Below are 20,951 nucleotides of genomic sequence, written 5' to 3'. Positions count from 1 at the left end.
ACTTCCAGGGCGAGGTGGTGGTTGACAGTGACGGTTCAAGAAAATTTGTGCGCTAAGAATTCTGAGGCTGGTTCAAGTGGTGGAGCCGAAACTGGTTCAAGCGACACAGTTAGATTGAGCAGCTGGATGAAGGTTAGGTAGCTAAGTGGGAACAGGCAGGTATATAGAATCAAGCCATTTGCTCACCTGGAGGAGAAATGTTTATATGAGCAGAAGAGTCCAAATGAATTGAATTGAATTTATTGTCACGTGTACCGAGACACCGTGAAAAGCAATACAGGCAGATCACAGAGTTAAGTAGCATAGATCGTAAATGATAGGTAAATAGCAGCAAAAACAAAAACACAGGTACAGGCGAATGTCAAGAGTTTGCGAGTCCATTCCGTATTCTAACAACAGTAGGGTAGAAACTGTTTTGAAACTGGTTGGTGCAAAACAGGCTTCGGTACCTTCTCCCCGATGGTAGACGTTGTAGAAAAACATTGCCAGGGTGGGATGGAGCTTTGAGAATGCTGGTGGCCTTTCCTTGACAGTGGGCCTGGTAGATGTATCCTGTAGATGGGAGGTTGGCCTTTGTGATTGTCCAGGCTGAGTTCACCACTCTCTGTAACTGTCTCCAATCTTGAATGGTACAGTTACCATACCAGGTAGTGAGACATCCAGACAGAATGCTCTCCATGGCACACCTTTAAAAGTTGGCAAGGGTATCTTCAGCCACGTCCTGAAGCAGACTCACTACCACAGCCACATCTCCTTCCTCAGTGCCTGCTGATTCCACATGGACTCTGGACCAACCCAGTACACACTTCAACACCAAAACCTTCACCAACAATGCTCTTTCTGATGATCCTCCGCTCCATGCTATCAGTCATGCGCCACCATCTACTCTACCTGCAGTCAGTACCGCCCCAGCTCAGAGCCACACTTTCCCAGACTTGCAACGGACCTCTGCGTTTTGACATTCTCAGAGGGATACATGCACTCAACAAACCGTATTTCTCTACTACATTGGAACGTAAGCTCAACAAACTTTCATGGACTTCCCTCCATATACTATTTCCTCGAACCTTCTCGTGGCCTCTGGAACCACCCAGACATCATTAGCCACATGGCCACTCCTTCCACAACCACCAGGGCATTCGATGACATCACTTTCGCCCCGATGCCGCCGCAGGGCTCGCAGCCACTGCCGTCCACACCACCTCCGGGACCCCCGCCCGTCCACCCAACCACCTCCGGGACCCCCGCCCGTCCACCCAACCACCTCCGGGACCCCCGTCCGTCCACCCAACCACCTCCGGGATCCCCGTCCGTCCACCCAACCACCTCCGGGATCCCCGTCCGTCCACCCAACCACCTCCGGGACTGCAGAGAAGATTACCGCCGCAGGATCCACCGGCATCGCTACATTCACCAGCACAAACGCGATAACTACCTTGAACATCACTTCTGCTCCTGCAGTTGCCACGGCGGCAACCACTTCCGCCCCACTAGAAGGCTGCATCGTTGACTTCACTTCCACCGCCAGTGACGTCAGCAGCCGAGTACCCAAGAGCAACGTCACCTCCGCCCCTGTTAACTCTACCATCAGCACCACTTCTGCCCCCTTTGTAAGCGTCACCTTCTTTGGGGACGTCACTACTGACCCCATAACCACACCCACTAAAGCCACTGTCTCCGCCCCACTTCGGACTCCAGGTTCTAGCTCTCACCCCACCTCCAACTCCAGCCCCACTCCAGGTCCTAGCTCCCATCCCTGCCGTGTCTTCACCATTCCCCCAGACCTCCCCCTCACTGAGGATGAAGGCCTCACCTTTATCTTTGTTTCCAGATTAATGAGTTTGACACACGCTGCGACCTGAACGTTTCTTCCGCCGCCTCCGTGTCTACTTTTACAACCAAGACACCTGCCACACCCACCGAGGACCTCTTCTCCCGCCTCCAACACACTCCATCCACCTGGACACCCCCTGCTGGCCTATTACCCGCCCTCGATCTCTTCATTTCCAACTGCCAAGCCATTAACAGCCTCAACCTGTTTGCCCCCTCCCCCACTCCAACCTCTCACCCTCACAATGCGCAGCCCTCCACTCCCTGTGCTCCAATCCCAACCTCACCTCAAGCCAGCGGACAAAGGGGGCGCATGGTAGTTTGGCGCACTGACCTCTACACCGCTGAAACCAGACGCCAACTCGAAGACACCTCCTCCTACCGCCCCCTTGACCATGACCCCAACCCCCATCACCAAACCATCATCTCCCAGACCATACAGAATCTCATCACCTCAGGAGATGTCCCAGCCACAGCTTCTAACCTCAGTTAGTGAACGCTGCACCGCCCGATTCTACCTCCTTCCCAAGATCCACAAGCCTGACCACCCTGACCAACCCATTGTCTCAGCCTGCTCCTGCTCCATTGAACTCATTTCCAACTACCTCGACTTTCCTATCCCCCGGTCCAGGAACTCCCCACATACGTTCGAGACACCACCCGCGCCCTCCACCTCTGCCAAGACTTCAGTTTTTCCTGCCCCAATGCCTCATCTTCACCATGGACATCCAGATGGTCTACACCTCCATCTGCCATGACCAGGGCCTCCAAGCCCTCTGTTTCTTCCTCTCCCGAAGTCCCCACCAGTACCCTTCCACTGAAACTTTTATTTGTTTGGCTGGACTGGTGCTCACCCTCAACAATTTCTCCTTCCAATCCTCCCACTGCCTCCAGACGAAAGGGGTAGCCATGGGCACCTGCATGGGTCCCAGCTATGCCTGTCCCTTTGTCAGTTCTGTAGTTACACTGGCACTACACCCCTCCCCTTCCTCCGCTACACTGATGATTGCACTGGCACCACCTTGTGCTCCCATGAGGAGGTCGAACAGTTCAATTTCACAAACACATTCCACCCCGGACCTCAAATTCACCGGACCATCTCTGACACCTCCCTACCCTTCCTCGACCTCTCCATCTCCATCCATGAGGACTGACTCAACACTGACATTTTTTACCTGAGGAAGAGGAGATGTTGTCAGGCCTTTGTAATGAAGATCACCGGTCTGTGAAGCTGGGTTCAAATCCCAAATTGTGAATCTGAAGTCAATAAATCTGGAGATTTTGGATTTGGCTTCAGAAAAGACTATAGTGCAAGTTGCCACTACATAGCGTCATAGAATCCTACAGCACAGAGACAGGCCCTTTGGCTGACCAAAATGTCCATCCACAGTAACCCCACCTCCCTGCACTTGGCCCAACAGATCCAGCCAGTTTATCACCGTCCTTCAGGAAAGGGAATTCTGTTACTACTGCTTGGCCTGAATTAAGTCTCACAGTGATTCAGCTAAATACCCACTGAGGTGTTCCAATAAGCTGTTCAGTTATAATCCAATCACATCAAAAAGATCACGAACCCACTCTTTGGGGAGCCCATCTTTACCCATCACACCCTTCCCTCTGAGGAGTAAAGTATGATCAGCTCTTAAAAATAGGCCAAAACAGTTTTCTTTAACAGTTACTCTTCGGAGCGTCGGTGTGGACTTGTTGGGCCAAAGGGCCTGTTTCCACACTGTAGGAAATCTCATCTAATATACTCACTGTGCATTAAGTATTCAGACCTCTCTGATAAAGCATAGTGTTTAAGCTGCACACTGAAGGGTGAAATTACAAACCATGTCACAACACATCTCTTGCAGAGCTTTACTGCCGCATAGCACAACGTCCTCCAATTCAGAGCTTCTACACTTCGGACAAATATTCTAGAATACGAAATGGCTATCACGGGACACAGCTCGACCTGACCGCTGAACAATAACACACAAAGCTGCTCATTCATGCTCATAATTTAACCAGGTCCCTTCCTTAGCAAAGCTTCTGCTACATAACAAGTTGACCACTAATCAATCTCCTGTGTATCGCAGATTTGCTTCACATCTCTACTAACCTCTACTCTGCGAAGTACCAGATACATGTGAAGTGGCTGATTATAATTCGAGAGTTGGTACTGTTTACATTATGGGTTGCAGTTCATTTGGGAAATGCTTTTTCTTAGATATATCCCTATTAAATATTTAAACTGTCTAAATTTGAAAAGGTAAGAACCTCTGCGATTCACCCTCCATGCCCATACAAAGACTCACCCGACAGAGCAGGCAATGTGCTGATTGGTTATCAGGGTGACTGCCTGGACTCGAATGAGTCTCCCAACTTCCTGTCAATATGGAGTTAAAGCACTTTGCTGATTCAGCATTTTTTTTTGCATACACTGTGCACCAATGCAACATCGTTAAATACCACACGTATCAGTTTGGAGGCTGCACCAAGTTAACCCTGTACCAATGCTTTCCATTTCTGACTGGCCATATTGCATTCTCAAATGCCATTGAGAAACTCAGCCACGGCACACAGTAGGACAGGGCATTTTCATTTCAATTTCAGCACCCCTGCAGCTGCAAGATGTGACTCCAAGGTCAAGGATATTATAGATTAGATTAGATTACTTGCAGTGTGGAAACAGGCCCTTCGGCCCAACAAGCCCACACCGACCCACCGAAGCGCAACCCACCCAGACCCATTTCCCTACATTTACCCCTTACGCCTAAGGGTAGTTAAGGTGGAGGAGAGTAAACAGCCAGAAATTGCGGTCCATGACAGGACCAAAAGCTCAGCTGATGGCTTTGCAAAGTGGGGGACCAGAAACAAAGTGGGGCAGCCATGTGAGCTGATGATGTCATGAGATCACCCACCAACAGCTGTACTCTGTTCCAACAAGTCCCTGCTCTCTCAGGCCCAGTCACCATGCTCTCAGTTCACCCTCAGGGGTTGTGACAAGTTGCGAGCCCCAAAATGGAGTCTCAGTGGGAAAATATCTGGGAAGCAACAGCTCAGTTAGAACAAGAAATGGTATTCTGCAGATTTGAGAGAGTTAAATAAAGGAACTAAGATGCAGGACCTCAAAAAGATTTCAGATTACTTTTGTTGCCATGCACTTCTGAACACAGAAAGAAGAATGTTGTCGGGGAGGGGGAAATTTAGATTCCTGGGATTTGTGAGATTGATTCTCTGGAAGCCTGAATCTATACCGGACAGATAGTTTGAATCGGAACTGAACCAGGAGCAGTTTCATTACCATTGGGGAGGGTTTAAAACAACTCATCTGGAAGCAGACTTTAACAAGAAGCAATGCAAAGTTGGATATTTTCTTCATTTTTCTGTCTTTCTAGTCAACGTTTTGCTTTACTTTTGTGTTTTAAGACAGCGCCAGACAATAGTGACATTATACAACACTTCTCACTGTATTCTGTAACAAGATAGACGTGACAATAAATAAACCAATTTTTTTTTTAAAAATTTGAACAACAGATAGAGATCAGTAACATCAGAGCAAGAAATAGTAAGGTAGCAAGTGACTCTAAATAAAGGGAATGCAATAAGATCTGAATGTGGAATTATTGCAACGGAGTTCGCTTAATAAGGTTAAAGAGCTGCTGACAGAGGCAGCCATTTGAAAATATGATGCAGCTGTACAAAGAGACATACGTGCTACCAAATACTTTCACCCTGCACTCATCCGGATGAAATCCCAAGAATACCGCATCTCAAACATATGCTGCAACAATAATGGACACAGGTATCTTTAAAAAAAAAAAGGGCAGGACTGGGTATTAAAACATTCTAAGATACAAAAGAGTTCTGGAAGACAAAAGGAATGGACGACAGTGGAAGCTTTATTAAGCAGAGCATTAAAAAAGGGACTGGAACTAGATGAAACTACTCTTGAAAATGGTCACCATGAATACCATCAAATTGCTCAATTCCCACACTACCATTCTGAACTGATAATTCCCTGGCTTTCCTCTCTCACTTCTTGAAATAATACAGTGGCATACTTAACCTTCAAGCCTAAAAGATCCAATCTCAAATAAAGACTTCTTTGAAACACTGGGATAGAAATCATCTCGTCGTCAGAGGTCCAATGCTCTGGTGAATATGGGTTCAAATCCCAGCACAGGAGAAGGTGGAATTTAAATTCAATTAATACTTCTGGAATTGAAGGTTAGTTTTATGGTCAACATCAATGACACTATCATTGGTGACCCAGATGGGGTTTTTACAACAACCAATGTCCTTTAGAGAAGGAAATCTGCCATTCTTATCTGGCCAATAAGTGACTCCAGACTCTCAGCAATGTGTGGTTGACACTAGTAAATGTTACAACTCTGCACCAAGGACACTTCCTTCATTCAATCAATAGAATCACACCCTCACTGGCCTGTGTGTTTCCTATTTCAATCGATGCAGGCATGATGGGTTGAATAGCCTCCTTTTGTGCCTTGGCTATTCTGTGAATTGGTGAACAGGGTTGTCAATTGAAGGTTGGTCTACTACTGGTGTGAGAGATTGCAGCCTGCTTTCTGTCTCCAGGCTGGAGCAGACTGGTTGGGCTCGTACTGCTGATGCACTGACTTCCCAAGGGACAATGAGGGCAACAAATGCTGTCCTTCCCAGAAACACCCACAGGCCACAAGAGAAGAAGAAATTAAGTTAGAATTGGCCTTAGAGATTGAAATGTTCAAACATGCTGTGTAAACAGGAACAAGCCAACAATCTTGCCTTTTGTCGATATCAATGTACTGTATCTTTCCAGTCAACAGCAAGTCGACGAGCCCACATTCAGGCTCTCACCTACCCACCCCCACTACAATGAAACTCTGGTTATAGGTTTGCTCACTGAGCAGGTAGATTTGTTCTTGAACGTTTCGTCCCCATGCCAGGTAACATCATCAGTGAGCCTCTGACGAAGCACTGATGTACTATCCCACTTGGTCTGTTGTGGTGGGTGGTATCACTTCTGGTTCTTTTTCTAAGCGGTTGGTAAATGGGGCCCAAATCAATAAGTTTGTTAATGGAGTTCTGTTTGAATGCCAGGCCTCTAGGAGTCCCATGCACATCTTTGTTTAGCCTGTCCCAGGGTGGGTGTATGGTCTCAGTCGAACTGGTGTCCCTCTCCATCTGTGTGTAAGGATACCAGTGAGAGTTGGTCATGCCTTTTGGTGGCTCGTTGGTGCTTGGGTATCCTGGTGGCTAGTTTCCTGTCCAATGTAATGTTTGTTGCAGTCCTTGTAGGGTATTTTGTATGTGACGTTCATTCTGCTGGTTGTGGGTACAGGATTCTTTAAATTCATCAGGAGCTGTTTCAGTGTGGTGGGAGGGTTGTGGGCTACCATGATGCCTGGGGGCCAGAGTAGTCTGTTGTCATCTTCGAGATGTCTTTAATGTATGGCAGGATGGCTGGAGTCTCTGGGCATGTTGTGTCTTGTTTAGGATGTGTAGGAATTGGCAGACTGCGCTTATCGGGTACCAGTTGTTCCTGGATACGTCGTACAGGTGATTTTCCTCAGCTTCCCTTAGTTCCTAAGTGCTGTAGTGTATTTGGCTCATTTAAATAACGTCCTGATGCAGCTCCATTGGTGGATGTTGGGATGAATGCTCCTGTAGTTGATCTGGTCAGTGTGTGGCTTTCCTGTAAACGCTGGTCTGTAGTTCTCCATTGTCTTTGTGTTCTACCATGACACTTAGAAAGGGGCGTCTATTGTGTTCTCTTACTCTTTGGTGAACGTCATACCGGTAAGGAGGTTGTTTAAGTGTTGGTGAGTTTCTTTTCATTTGTTGTGTTTTGTGATGACAAAGGCATCAGCCACATAATGGACCCAAAGTTTGGGCTGGATCATACAAACAACCACCAAGCACCAACGAGCCACCAAAAGACATGACCAACTCTCACTGGTATCCTTACACACAGATGGAGAGGGACACCAGTTCGACTGAGACCATACACCCACCCTGGGACAGGCTAAACAAAGATGTGCATGGGACTCCTAGAGGCCTGGCATTCAAACAGAACTCCATTAACCAACTTATTGATTTGTGCCCCATTTACCAACCTCTTAGAAAAAGAACCAGAAGTGATACCACCCACCACAACAGACCAAGACACATAAATAGCAAGTGGGACAGTACACCAGCGCTTCTCAGAGGCTCACTGATGATACCACCTAGCATGGTGAGGAAATGTCCAAGAACAATAAGGGCGGTATGGTGGCTCAGTGGTTAGTACAGCTGCCTCACAGCGGCAGGAACTCGGGTTTACTTCCAGTCTCGGGCAACTCTCTATGTGGAGTTTGCACGTTCTCCCCGTCTGCATGGGTTTCCTCCCACATTCCAAAAGATGCGCAGGTTAGATGAATTGGCCATGCTAAATTGCCCACAGGGTTTAGGTGCATTAGTCAGGGGTAAATGTAGGGAAAATGAGAGTCGGTGTGGACTTGTTGGGCCGATGGGCCTGTTTCCACATTGTAGGGAATCTAATCTCAAGTCTACCAGCTCAGTGAGCAAACTTACAAGCTGATCCACAACCTCAGCAACAAGTCTTGTCTAAAATCACAAACAATAAAATTCCCGCCCCTGGTTCAGCTTCTCATAACATTGTCATGGATAGCATTAGGAGATCATCATGAAGGGGAATACCAAATGAAAACATTCATCCAGCCACCAATATCCCACAAAAGTAAAATACTGCTGGCCACGCAAAATGGGCTTCATGAGCAGCATGTTCCACCTCAAAATTGCAGGGCTGACTCAGCATTTGCTGACTAGAAATCACCCAGACGGCAGTAAACCCAGGGAAAAAAAAACATCAGGCCTTCACTGCAATTACAGAACAACCTCGGTTGTCCGAACATCAATTATCCGAATTTCAGATTATCTGATCAAGATCTCAAGGTCAAGTAAAAACATTATCAGTTATCCAAACAATCGGTTATCTGAACAAAATACTCCCCGCTTGTCTAGTTCAGGTAATCAAGGTCCTTCTGTATCTGCACGACACCGAAACTTCAGGAATCAAACAAATGGGAGAGGGCGTGGGAGGAGCGAGACAGGAGGGGGTGTGGGGGAGAGGGGCTGACTGTGAGGGGCTGTGGGGGTGGCATGGGGTGCGGAATGCAAGGGGGGAGGGCAGGAGGGGCTGTGAGGCAAGGTGGCAGGATAGGAGGGGCCATGGGTGTGGGACAGGGAGGGACTGGGGGTGGTGGGGAGGGGGGATGGGCTAGAGGGAGGGGGGAGGGGAGGATAGGGGAGCAAGATGGGAGGGGGTGGGGGGGGGAAAGAGGGGCTGACTGTGAGGGGATGTGGGGGTGGCATGGGGTGGGGAATGCAAGGGGGCAGGGCAGGGCAGGAGGGGCTGTGAGGCAAGATAGGAGGATCCATGGGTGGGTGGGACGAGGATGGGGTGGGGGAGGGGGAGACGGAGACGGGGATAAGCGGGGGGGACGGGAGATAGGGGGAGGGGCTGGGGGCAGGGGGAGGGGGATGTGGTCTGGGGGTCAGTGGGGAGTGGAGTAGGGTGGGGGGTGGGGAGTGGAGTATGGGGGGGTGGGGAGTGGAGTAGGGTGGGGGGGTGGAGTAGGGTGGGGGGGTGGAGGGGTGGAGTAGATGGGGGGGTGGAGTAGGTGGGGGGGTGGAGTAGGTGGGGGGGTGGGGGGTGGAGTAGGGTGGGGGGGTGGGGGGGTGGGGGGTGGAGTAGGGTGGGGGGGTGGGGGGGTGGGGGGTGGAGTAGGGTGGGGGGGAGTAGGGTGGGGGGGTGGGGAGTGGAGTAGGGTGGGGGGGTGGGGAGTGGAGTGGGGTGGGGGGGTGGGGAGTGGAGTGGGGTGGGGAGGTGGGGAGTGGAGTGGGGTGGGGGGGTGGGGAGTGGAGTGGGGTGGGGGGGTGGGGATTGGAGTGGAGTAGGGTGGGGGGGTGGGGAGTGGTGGGGGGGTGGTGAGTGGAGTGGGGTGGGGGGGTGGGGAGTGGAGTAGGGTGGGGGGGGTGGGGAGTGGAGTGGGGTGGGGGGGTGGGGAGTGGAGTGGGGTGGGGGGGTGGGGAGTGGAGTAGGGTGGGGGGGTGGGGAGTAGGGTGGGGGGTGGGGGGTGGGAGGCGGACACGGTCGCTGTGGGGGACGGTAACGGGTGAAGAGACCGAGTGTGTGGGGACAGTCTCCCCCTCTCTCCCTACCCCCTCTCTCCCTACAACCATTACCTCCTCCGGGCGGCTGCAGCTCCCCGCGGCCTAGACGGCTCGCCTCCGCCTCGGCCTGGATTTCTTGAGCTGCCCTCTCTCCCCCCGCCCCAATACACATAGCCCCGACCCTCCCAGGTATAGGTCACAACAACACCCGGGCAACGCCGGTGACTGACTGGCGGCTTAGCCAACCAGCGCACAGCCTGCCTCTCCGATCGGCCACGCCGTCCGCCAATAGAAATGCAGTTGTCCTCCTGATTGACAGCGTCTGGAGCAATACAAATAAGACCCTCCCCTGCACCGCTTCTTGTACGACCAATCAGAGGGGGATGGGGCGGGACGCTGGTGCTTTGATTGACAGACCACATTCCCAGCTGGGATAATAGGGACAGCAATTTGGCCCCAGAAGTTCTGGCACAATCCATTTCTCCACAGCTCATTTTCCTCTGCAAGTGGCTCAGTCAGACATCCCATTTGGCATAAGATCAAACAGAGGCCATTCACCCCATTGAGGGATGGAGCAGAATCAGTGAGAGAAAGTGAGGACTGCAGATGCTGGAGATTAGCGTGGGAAAGTGTGGTGCTGAAAAAGCACAGCAGGTCATACAGTATCTGAGCAGCAGGAGAGTCGATGTTTCAGGCATAAGCAACTTTCTCTCAGTCACTAACTTTACTGCGAAGCCTCTTCCAAGGATGAAGAAGTTCTCCTCCTCCCTCCACAAGGATCTCAGTGAGTCTCTTTCTCACTACACCCCCACCAAGTCATCTCCTCCACCCTGAAGCTCTTCAACCACATTCGGAAGCAGACCAGCACATTCCTGATGAATGGCTTATGCCCACAACATCGACTCTCCTGTTTGTCCTTCAGTGAGATCATGGTTGATCAGATAAGGGTTGAAAGACAGCATGGTGGCTCAGTGGTTAGCACTGCTACCTCACTGCACCAGGGACCCAGGTTTGATTCCAGCCTCAGGCAACTATCTATGTGGAGTTTGCACATTCTCCCTGTGTCTGCATGTGTTTCCTCTCAGTCCAAAGATGTGCAGATCGGGTGAATTGGCCATTCTAAATTGCCCATTAGTGTATTAGTCAGAGGGAAACGAGTCTGGGTGGGTTACTTTTCGGAGGGTCAGTGTGGATTTGGGCCGAAGGAACTGTTTCCACACTGTTGGGAATCTAATCTATAATCCGCAACTGCACTTTCCTGTTTTAACTCCAAAGCCCTTGATTTTTTTCTCATCTCAAGTTGTCTGATGTCACCATTCTTTTTGTATCTTTTAGCCCACATCCCTCTAACCATCTATCAGTCACCTCCCACAGTGGCCTGAGTGCGTGGCCAATCCAAACCTGCTGCCAGCAATCTGTCCTCCATCTCTTCACTCCTTTTACATTGTTGAAAACTGACCCACTCCATCCAGAACCACTTTCTAGTCTTTTGATGCAAGATTTCTCAAGGTCCACACTCCAAATCACTATCTCATTAATTATTTTCAAAAAATTTATATTTATTCCCAAATTGAGAAATTATTCACATGGAATCTTGACAATTGTTATTTTAGCACTGATTCCTGTGCATGTTTAACCAGCTTTTTACACTTTCCAGGTACTTAAATTGGTTTGAATCAGTGCAGATAAAGGCCATTTAGCCCATTGAGTCTGCACCAACCCTCCAAAGACCATGGTGGCACAGTGGTTAACACTGCTACCTGGGTGTGCAGGCTCCGTGGGATAGCCATGAGAAATGCAGCGCGACAGGGAGAGAGTGGGGGGAGGGGGGAGGGGAAAGAGGACTTTGGTTGAGTGGGATACTCTTCAGAAGGGCAATGCAGACTTTATACACTGAATGGCTTCTATGTGCACTGTAAGGATCCTATGATCGGATATTATTACCTCCTCCAAAAAGCAAATGTGGCAAGGATAGTTTCAAAGAACTTGGTCCTACAAGTCACACAGGGATTTAGGGTGTAGGTTTGCTCGCTGAGCTGAGTGGGATGAATTGGTTGAATGGCTTTTTCCTCACTAACATTTAGGTTCCAGAGCACTTATCCAAAATTCTTCGTGTACTTTGACTGTCTGAACAGAATTACAGCACAAGAAGCCAACCATTAGCTTTTTATTGCAAAGAATTATAACTGACAAATGTTTCATACATTATTATTATTTTAAAGGTCTATTATTTAATTGGAGAAAAATGAAGCTTTTACCAATTAGATAAGGCAGAGAGAAACTAATTCCATTGATGGGAGAGCTCTGTAGTATCAGGAAGAGAGTGGTGTTGTGGTAATATTGCTGAGCTTGTAAGCTGAAGACCCAGACTACAGCACGCATTGATTCAAACCCCATACATGGAAGTTGGTACATTTAACAAATTTGGAAGTGAAAGCTTGTCTCAATAATGGTGATTGTCCTCAGTTGCAGAGTCATAGAGACATACAGCACGGAAGCAGACCCTTCGGTCCTACTTGTCCATGCTGACCACATATCCTAACCTAATCTAGTCCCATTTGCCAGTATATAGCCCATATCACTGTAAACCCTTCCTATTCATCTATCCATCCAGATGCCTTTTAAACGCTGTAATTGTACTAGCCTCTACCACTTCCTCTGGCAGCTCATTCCATACACACACCACGCTCTGTGTGAAGATTTTGTCCCTTAGGTCCCTTTTAAATCATTCCCCTCTCACCCGAAACTAAAGCCATCTGGTTCCCTTGAGGGAAGGAAAACTGCCAACCTTATCCAGTCTGGTCAACATGCCACTCCAAATAAACAGAGGTGACTAAAATTTACAAAATAGATAAAATTAAAATGGATGTAGCATTCAGAACAAAACAGATGAACTGAAAGCAAAAGTAGAAATAAATAGGTATGATTAGATTGCCATTACCAGTCTGAAAGTTGAAGACATTTCAGAAATTGTGAAGGGATGGCCCTGTTAGTTAATATTGGAATGTGTACAGAGGAGAGGCATGGGGTTGGGGTACAGACAAAGATGAGAGTCACTTCTGGGAGTGGCATTCAGGCCTCCAACCAGTAACACCATTGTAAGATGAAGTACGTAAGGGAAGAAACAATGAGAGCTTGTCACCAATAATCATCTACACGTCCACTGGAAATGTCACGAGGACAAAGATAACCTGGAAGAGGAAGTCAAAGAATATTTCCAGGATAGATCCATAGAACAGCATGTTCTAGAGCTGGAACAGAACAGAAATTGCAGCAGAGTTAAATGTTTCAGATCCAAGTGACCCTTCTTTAGAACTGGTTATAGCTAAGGTGATTGATACGTATACTGAAGAAACAGCAGGGGGAAGGAGTAAATCACAGGTGGAGCCCAGAAATAGAGAAAAAAACAGTTGGGCAGATAAAGGAATTAGTAAAGATAAGCCTGGGACATCTTACCTTTATACACAGCATCCTAGACACTATTATCCCCATCCCTACATATCCCCCCTCTGTCTCTGACAACCAACAGAGATGGCACGACAGTGTGATATACTCGGGAGGAAGTTGCTGACATGACATCATGGAGTCCAGAGTCACATGCCATCAGGTAAACATAGGGAAGGAAACCTCTGCCAGCTGATGGATCAGTGTTCCTCCATGTTGAACACCATTTAGAGGAAGCAGATGGGGGTGAGGGGGCAGAATGTACTCTGGCTATGGAGGGGAATATCCAGCACGAAGTGAGGCCCAGCAGCCTCACTACTGACGGAGCTGGTCAGGTCCTAAGGGGCATTGCTTTGAAATTGCCTCTTCAACAGGTTTTTTTTATTTCAAAAATATACTTTATTCATAAAATATGATGATGGTCTGTACAGTTGGACATGCCATACATATGTAAACATTCCATTTCTTTGCAGACCTAAACAGAGTAATCATTCCTATTTACAGGTCTGTACGATTACATTTTTAGCTGAGGCGTCAGCAGAGCCCAAATGACTGCATGCGCCCCCTGTCCTTCGTTAGGCTGGCAGACTTTACACGGTGGTCTTTCCCCACCGTGCCTTGACGGCAGCTGCCCCAAGCTTCAGCGTGTCCCTCAACACGTAGTCCTGGACCTTGGAATGTGCCAGTCTGCAGCACTCAGTCAGGGTCAACTCCTTCAGCTGGAAGATCAGCAGGTTTTGGACCGCCCAGAGAGCGTCCTTCACCGAGTTGATGATCCTCCAGGCACAGTTGATGTTCGTCTCAGTGTGCACCCGGGGAACAGGCCGTAGAGCACGGAGTCCCGCGTCTCGGCGCTGCTCGGGACGAACTTCAACAAACACCACTGCATTCCTCTCCAGACTTCTTCTGCGTGGGCACATTCCAGAAGGTGGTGTGTGACAGTCTCATCCTCCCCGCAGCCGCTTCGAGGGCAGCGTGTGGTGCGGCTGAAAGTCCGGGTGTACATAAAGGATTTCACAGGCAGAGCCCTTCTCACCACCAGCCAAGCCATGTCTTGGTGCTTGTTGGAAGGTTCTGGCGATGAAGCATTCTGACAGTCTGCTCAGGGAACCGCTCGATAGGATCCGCCCTCTCCTTTTCCCGAAGGGTCTCAAGGACACTACGTGCTGACCACTTCCTGATGGACTTGTGGTCAAAGGTGTTTTTCTTCATAAACTTCTCCACGAAGGACAGGTGATATATGGAACGGTCCAACTACTCGGAGCCTTCCGCGGCAGCGAAGCCAGTCCCATCCTTCGCAACACCGGGGACAGGTAGAACCTCAGTATGTAGTGACACTTGGTGTTTGCATACCGGGGATCCACGCACAGCTTGATGCAGCCACACACAAAGGTGGCCATCAGGGTGAGGGTGGCATTGGGTGTATTTTTTCCCCCGTTGCCCAGATCTTTGTACAGCGAGTCCCTTTGGACCCAGTCCATCTTTGACCTCCATATAAACTGGAAGATGGCCTGGGTGACTGCAGCGGCACAGGTTCTGGGAATAGACCTGTACCATGTATAATAGCAATGACAGTGCCTCACACCTGATGACCAGGTTTTTTCCTGCGATGGAGAGCGACTGTAGCTTCCCTCTGCCCAGTTTCTGCCTCACTTTGCTGATACGCTCCCCCCAAGACTTGGTGCATGCCCCAGCCCCCCCCGAACCAAAGACCCAGGTGGTCGATCCTGACGGTGAAGGGGATCGAGGATTGGTCGGCCCAGTTCCTGAAGAGCATGGCCTCGCTCTTGCCTCGGTTTACCTTGGCCTCCAAGGCCCGCTCGAACTGGTCACATATGCACATGAGTCTGCGCACGGACAGCAGATCCAAGCAGAAAACAGCGACGTCATCCATGTACAGAGGGGCCTTAACCTGCAGGCCCCCACTGCCAGTAATAGTCACCCCTCTCAGGCTCGTATCCTTCCTGATGGACTCAGCAAATGGCTCTATGCAGCACACAAACAAGGCAGGAGAGGGCAGCCCTGCCTGACTCCAGATCTGACTGGGAAGCTATCTGATTCCCACCCATTGATTGAGACTGCACTGACAATGTTGGTGTAGAGCAGTCTGATCCAATTGCAGATTCCCTCCCCAAAGCCCATTTTGGAGAGAACATCTCTCATATACCTGTGTGATATCCTGTCAAAGGCTTTCTCCTGGACCAGGCTGATCAGGCAGGTGTCCAACCCTCTGTCCTGCACGTAGGCGATCGTATCCCTGAGGAGTGCGAGACTCTCAGCGATCTTCCTGCCCGGCACAGCACAGGTTTGGTCAGGGTGAATCACCGATCCCAGAGCAGACCTGACCCGGTTGGCGATTACCTTTGACAGAATTTTGTAATCTGCATTCAACAGTGAGATTGGTCTCCAATTTTTGAGTTCCTCCCTCTCCCCCTTCCACTTGTAGACGAGGGTGATGATGCTTTTCCTCATGGATTCACTCATGGTACCTGCCCGAAGCATACTGACATACACCCCCAGCAGGTCCTGGCCAATCAAGTCCCACAGAGCGGAATAGAGCTCGACCGGTAAGCCGTCGCTTCCGGGAGTTTTATTCTTTTCGAAGGACTCGAGGGCCTTGGTCAGCTCGTCCAGAGATAGCGGCTGGTCCAGCCTCTCGCATGTTCTGTCGTCTAAGACCTCCGTGATAGAGGACAGGAACGACTGGGAGGCCGTGCTGTCGGTCAGCTTCGCGTCATACAGACTGGCATAGAAGGATTTACTGATCCTCATGACGTCAGCCTGAGATGACGTTATCGAGCCATCTTCTTCCTTCAGGCTGCTGAGCACGGAACTCTCTTTGTGCATCTTCTGGAAGAAGAAACGTGAGCACGTCTCGTCCTGCTCCACCGAGTGGACGCTGGACCGGAAGATTTTCTTGGAGGCCTCCGAAACAAAGAGCGAGGCTTGCTGGCCCTTCACCTCCTTGAGGTCCTCTGTGACATCGACCCCCATTGTCTGCAGCAGGAGCAGGTTCTGCATACTTTCCTGGAGCTGGGACAGTTTTCCCCTCCTCTCTCTCACCTCCGGAACACCTTTGAGGATGAAGAACCTCTTGATGTTCCCTTTTACTGTTTCCCACCAGTCTGCTGGGGACTCAAAGAGGGGCTTCACGGTTCTCCAACCTGCGTATTCCCTCTTGAGCTCAACGTTTCCCGGGGTCAACAGCTTTGTGTTCAGCTTCCACGTTCCCTTACCAGCCGGCTGCTCCTCCTGTAGGTGACAGTCGGCCAGCAGGAGGCAGTGGTCAGAGAAGAACACCGGCTTAATGTTGGTGGATCTGACCAAGAGCGTTCGGGATACAAACAGGTAATCTATCCTTGAGCGGATAGACCCGTCTGCCCGTGACCAGGTATATCTACGCTGCGCTCCGTCTGCAGGGGCGCTGAAGACGTCGTGCAGCTTGGCATCTTTTACCGTGTCCATCAGGACTCTGGACGTGGCGTCCAGTTTACTGTCCCCCCCGCCGGATTGTCCATCTGCATCAATGATACAGTTGAAGTCTCCGGCTGGAATGATCGGCCTGGACGTAGCCAGCAACAGTGGAAGCTGCTGCAGGACGGCCAACCGTTCACTCTTACCCACTGGGGCGTACACATTAATCAGTCTCAGGGGAGCATTCCTGTACATGACGTCGGTGACGAGGAGGCGCCCGCCCACCATCTCCTTAACCTCGGAGATGGTGAAGTTGCCTCCTCGCAACAGGATACCCAGGCCGGAGGCGCGGCTATCATTGCCCCCCAACCAAACTGACAGCCCATGGGCCCATTAGCTCGACCATCTCCTGTAGCTGCTGAGGTGCGGTATCCCACACTCCTGCAGAAACAGGATGTCAGCTTTAACGTTAGCCAGGAAGGCCATCGTAGAAACACATCGCGTAGCCGATTTGATGCTACGCACATTGATGCTGGCAATTTTTAACCCCATTTTAACAGTTTATGAGGTTAACAGTGTCCATTTGCTGCTGGTCTTGCCCCTCTGGGGTAGCTGTGTGCATTCCCGTGGTGACGGCAAACTGCTGGACCATCCCAGGGCTGAGGTAGCTGTCCGGCTCCACGCTGGAGCCATTTCCCCGCTCTGGTGTCTTTGAGTCGGGCCCAGGGTCCGCATAATCCAGTTCTCCATCTGACAGCGGGGCTGTCACAGGACCGCTACTCCCAGTTACCTGGAGCTGTGGGCCGGTGGGTACCTCTTGGTTCTCACCGTGTGGAGAGAGGCCTTTACCCATCCCTCAGAGGGATCGTCTTTCCCTGCTTGGGCGGTGCTGCCCTCCTTTTTCCCCGCGGCGCTCTGTCTCTTCCACTGGTGACAACTCTCCTTGCACCGGTCCTCACCGTCGGAAGAGCTCCCTGTATCCTCGTCGTGTAGGTGTCGCTTCCCCCTTCGCTGGGTGGCTTTGGGGCCCTTGAGAGGTTTCCTCTTCCTGCTTTTGACAGTAATCCAATCCTCTGCCTTTGTTCCCTCCTCTTCCATTTCCTCCATCTGTCTTGAAGGAGCTTGGATCAGCTGCTGCACCTCCCCGCTGTCTGCCTTCTGCTCCGCTACAGCCTGCCCTTCCTTCTGGGTGCCTCCAGACACCGTTCCCGTGTTGTTTTGTGGTACCTTGCTGGTCTTAGGCGGTCCACGGCTCGTGTTGCCACCTCCGGCCATCTATGCGTAGGTGGCAGCTCCTCGTCTTGCCTCTTCAACAGGTGGTGAGGGATTCAATAAGAGGGGAAAAACATGCTTGATCCCATCCTCAATCTGCTCGCTGCAGATACATCTACCAATGACTCTATCAGTAAGAGTGACCACCTCATAGTCCTGTCTTCACTTTTTTTTATTCTAGTCCTGTCTTCACATTGATTATAATCTCAATCATGCTAAATGACTTCAAGCCGGTCATCCAATCAGAGACCCATCAAGTCTGTACCACCATAAAACACACATCTATCTCTACTCATTTTACTTTCCCACGATAGGCCCACCGCTTTCAGTGTTCCGACACTTCATGCCCATTCAAATACTTTTCAAAGGTTTTGAGGTTTCCTACCTCTACTACTCTCCCAGGGTCCACACCCCATCACCCTCAGTGAAAATATTTGTCCTAAAATCTCTAAAATGTCCTACATTCCACCTTGCCTTTCGTTACTGACTTTACAAGTAATGAGAACATCTTCAACAGCCAATCACCATGTCCACACCCTGCAATCTCATACACTTTTACCAGGTCCCCGCTCTCCATTCTCTGCTCCAAATAGAACAACCTGACCTTATCCAGCCTCTCCATCACTGAAATGGTCCATAGCAGAAAGTGAGGGCTGCAGATCAGAGCTTAAATGTGTTGCTGGAAAAGCGCAGCAGGTCAGGCAGCATCCAAGGTGCAGGATGCTCCTTGGATGCTGTCTGACCTGCTGCGCTTTTCCAGCAACACATTTTTCAGCTCTGAAATTGTCCATCCCAGGCAACATGTTGATGAATCTCCTTTGCACCCTCTCCAATGCAATCACATTCTTCTTGTGATGTGGTGACTGGAATTAGACACAATACTCCAACTGTGACCTAGGCAGAGTCCTGTACAGCTCCAACATCACCTCCCTGCTCTTATCTGTATCCTTATTGAAAAAGCCAAACATCTGTATGCATAGAATATATAACATTACAGTGTAGTATAGACCCTTCAATGTTGCGCCACCCTGTGAAACCAATTTGAAGCCCATCCATCCTATACTATTCCATTATCATCCATATATTTAACCAATGACCATTGAAATCTACTACTGTTGCAGCTAGGGCACTCCATGCTCTTACTATGCTGAGTAAAGAACCCATCTATTACCCCTCGATTTAAAGCTATGCCCCCTCATGCTAACCATCACCATTCAAGGAAAAAGGCTCTCAATGTCCATCCTATCTAATCCTTTGATTATCTTGTATGTCTCTATTAAGTCACCTCTTAACCTTCTCTCTCAAAAACAGCCTAAGTCCCTCACCCTTTCCTCATATGACCTTCCTTCCATACCAGGCATTATCCTAATAAATTTCCTCTGCACTCTTTCCAATGCTTCCACATCCATCCTGTATGCAGTGACCAGAACTGGACACAATACTCCAAGTGTGGCTGCACCAGAATTTTGTACAGCTGCAGCATGACCTTATAGTTCCCAAATTCAGTCCCTCTACCAATAAAAGCTAACACACCAGATGCCTTCTTAACAATCATATCAACCTGGGTGGCAACTTTCATGGATCTATGCACACGGTCACAGATTTCTCCGCTCATCCGCATTACCAAGAATCCTACCATTAGCCCAGTACTCTGTTACTCTATTACTCCTTCCAAACTGAATCACCTCACACTTTTCTACATCAAGCTCTATTTGCCACCTCTCAACACAGCTCTGCAGCTTATCTATATCCCTCTAATTGCAACATCCTTCAGCACTATCCACAACTCCACTGACCTTAGTATCATCCGCAAATTTACTAACCCAACTTTCTACACCCTTATCCAGGTCATTTATAAAAAAAAAACAAAACAGCAATGACCCCAAAACAGATCCTTGCAGTTTGAACACCACTGGTAACTGAACTCCAGGATGAATATTTCTCATTAACCACTACCCTGTCTTCTTTCAGCTAGCCAATTTAGTGGTCCAAACCGCTAAGTCACCCTCAGTCCCATGCCTCTGCATTTTCTGCAATAGCCTACTGTGGGGGACCTTATCAAATGCTTTACTGAAATCTATATACACCACATCAACTGCATTGCCCTCATCCACCTGTTTGGTCACCTTCTCAAAGAACTCAGTAAGATTTGTGAGGCATGACCTACCCTTCACAAAATTGTGCTGAATCCCCTTAATCAAATTGTTCCTTTCTACATTATTATAAATTGTCTCTCTCATAATGCTTTCCACCCACAACTGAAGTAAGGCTCACGATCTATAATAACTAGGGTTGTCCCCACTCCCCTTCTTGAACAAGGGAACATTTGCTACCTTCCAGTCTTTTGGCACTATTTCTGTAGACAATTATGGCAAAGATAAAAGACAAAGGCTCTGCAATCTATTCCCTAACTTCCCAGAGAATCCTAGGATAAATACCATCTGGCTCAGGGGATTTATCTATTTCCACATTTTCCAGAATTGCTAATACCTCCTGCTTAGGAATCTCAATCCTGTCTAGTCTAATAGTCTGTACCTCAGTATAACTTTTTAACTGCTCCGTTAATCTGTCCTGCCCCCATCATGGATCTATGGATAAGCACAACATCCCTCCGCTTCGGAGTGCCCTCAAGTCATGCCACGCACCAAGTACTCTCTTGTCCTTTCTTTTCTTCTATTTCACAGGGTTAAATTCCATTTCTCACAACTCTGCTAATCTGACCAATCCATTTATATCTCCCCATAACCTAATACCTCTCACCTCATTGTTACCAAACATCCAACCTTTTGTACAATCCCAGTGACATGATCATCGACATCATTTATTAC

At 49.3% G+C, this 20,951-nt stretch overlaps 1 long non-coding RNA gene across 1 annotated transcript in view; it reads right to left on the bottom strand.

The window, feature by feature from the left end:
- LOC122552157 (uncharacterized) overlaps positions 1 to 10,188 on the bottom strand; it is a 36,090-nt gene extending 25,902 nt beyond the window's left edge. The window contains exon 1 of the long non-coding RNA XR_015754464.1: positions 10,066 to 10,188. This is a non-coding gene — a long non-coding RNA (uncharacterized LOC122552157). The remainder of the gene's footprint in view (positions 1 to 10,065) is intronic.
- Positions 10,189 to 20,951: the final 10,763 nt, after the last annotated feature.

Source organism: Chiloscyllium plagiosum, unplaced genomic scaffold (genome assembly GCF_037043375.1).
Source record: "Chiloscyllium plagiosum isolate Xiang-an unplaced genomic scaffold, Cpla_swu_hap1 HiC_scaffold_45, whole genome shotgun sequence".
In the NCBI taxonomy this organism is placed as follows: Eukaryota; Metazoa; Chordata; class Chondrichthyes; order Orectolobiformes; family Hemiscylliidae; genus Chiloscyllium; species Chiloscyllium plagiosum.
Note: the sequence above shows the minus strand (reverse complement) of the source record. Positions and strands in the feature narration are given on the sequence as shown.